Source organism: Lolium rigidum, chromosome 7 (assembly GCF_022539505.1).
Source record: "Lolium rigidum isolate FL_2022 chromosome 7, APGP_CSIRO_Lrig_0.1, whole genome shotgun sequence".
NCBI classification, from domain to species: Eukaryota; Viridiplantae; Streptophyta; class Magnoliopsida; order Poales; family Poaceae; genus Lolium; species Lolium rigidum.
In genome coordinates this window covers 132,625,291-132,627,425 of record NC_061514.1, presented here as the reverse complement: position 1 = coordinate 132,627,425, position 2,135 = coordinate 132,625,291, and positions in this window count along the sequence as shown.

Here is a 2,135-nt window from a genome sequence, read left to right as displayed (position 1 = left end):
ATAGCATCTTTGCCGAGTTCTTTAAACATTGTCCTTACCGGACAATGATGGTATTTCAGAATTTGGAGTTCTCACGTATCGAAGCTTTTGCCTGCATAATCTTGCAGTCAAGAAAGGAAAGTTCATCGCTTGCTCATGTCATTTGATTATTTGTATCAAACTCTATGCAAAGTACTATACTTATCACTCATGCATTGAAAAGCAAAGTATTATTTTACAATTATGAATATGACTATGTGGTGGGCAATGGAACCATGGTATGTGTTGATATGGTGGAGGTTCCATTGCATGGGTACTACTCATCTAGGACTAAATACCAATGCCGTCCGAGTGATTCTAGCGCCGTACATATCGCGTTGACCATAAGATCTATAATGGCTCAGGGAAGTCAGCTGTATCTTTTCCCTTCTGCACGCCAACGGACTGGTAGAGCTGCAGGGTGTTGGAGGCACTGCCGTAGGTTGGGATAGCCTTTCAAATCCCCATCCGTGTGTGATGTTGAGCTCTACGGTCTATGATGGATTGTCCAAAGTACATCGTGAGTAAAGCCGTATTATCGGAAGAAGTCTACTGGGGGTGTGCGGTTGGACAAAAGGGTGGGTTTGCAGTCGCGGAGAAGGCAGTGATTGGCTTGGACCTTACACCTGGCCCCACACCAAGGAAGTGTGGACGGGAAAGTACACCCGGTTGGTATCAAGGACAAGTTCTCTTATGGGAAAAGTAACGCACCTCTCGCGAGTGTATCAAATTGTGATTTGTCACTCCCTGTTCCGGGAAGGGAACTACGAACGCGGCAGGAAAGGAACTCCATGAAGTTCTGGTCAACTTTGTGAAGATCGACGGGCATAGTTTTCAGAATAAAATAAACCTTTTGAAGAAATGTTTATGAAAACTTGCATTGGCCTATGACTTTCTGGTCTATGGCTGTAGCTAGTGCATAATACACCTATTTCCTAATATGAACTTGCTGAGTACGCTCGTACTCATTCCCTCCCATTTGAACCCCCTTCTTAGATCAAGGCACCGAAGGAGAAACTACCGTGGAACTCAAAGACAAAGGAGTCAACTGCAACAAGATGAAGAATCCAATCAAAGAAGTCAATGGAGTCAACTACGCATCAGCTATAATGGAAACCTAGACTAGTAATAAAAGGGAACCTTTCCCTAATCCTAGCACCTAAGTAGCTAGAGTTCTATAGCAAGCCAATTAGCTCTTAAACTTGAGTTAGCAATAAGATAGACTACGAGTCGTTCTTTTGGAGCTTTATTTGAAGTTTTACCTCACTGTAAAGTAAGAGGCTGTGTTGATCTTATGTAAACAGTTCGTGTGTGCTTCTATAGACATACCTTGGACTCGCATATGTTTCTGTTGTACCACTCTGAGAGATGTAATATGAGTGGAACGGTGTTTCACTTGTGTTATGTCAACGACTTGTGTACTACACCATGCAGTGGTACGCTGGGTCACCACAGCTGGTATCAGAGCAAATGCTTTGACCCTAGGATTAAAACCCTTTAAAGGAGACCTATAGGTTTGGTAGTGTCTATAGGAAGTATCTTAGCTAAGCCAACTATGCTAAACCAACTATTCTTTTGATTTGAGATGGGTATTCACTTGAGAATAATCCTGACACGCTTGAGTCAATCTTTCTTATCTATATTTCTTAAATAAAGTTAGTTAGTTATCTTGCTTCATTCCAAATTAATAGAACACCATTGAAGCTTAAGATAAAGGGTGGTAGTAGACCACAGTTGGTATACCACACATGGTAGTCCAAAGAAAGGATACAACCATAAGGAAGATATCATATTGGAAGAAGTATACCAATACAAATATGGTTGAGTAAGAGTCATGTAAAAAGTCAAATGACTGATGTTAAGTAAAGGAGGTAAGTTATACTCCCTCCGTTCATTTCTATAGTGCCTATAGATTTTTGGCATTTGTTTCAGAATATAAGGTTGTAGCTTAGCTTTTTTTCATTTACCCCCTCCCCGTTCAGCTCCCAAATCGTTCAGCACCCAAATTTGTTATGGTAAGTTAGTAAGATATGGATTTCCCAAATTTTACGTTGATCTCAAATCGTTCAGCTAGGGGTCTTGTGTAAAAAATACTCTTGCGCTAATTTCCGTGCCAA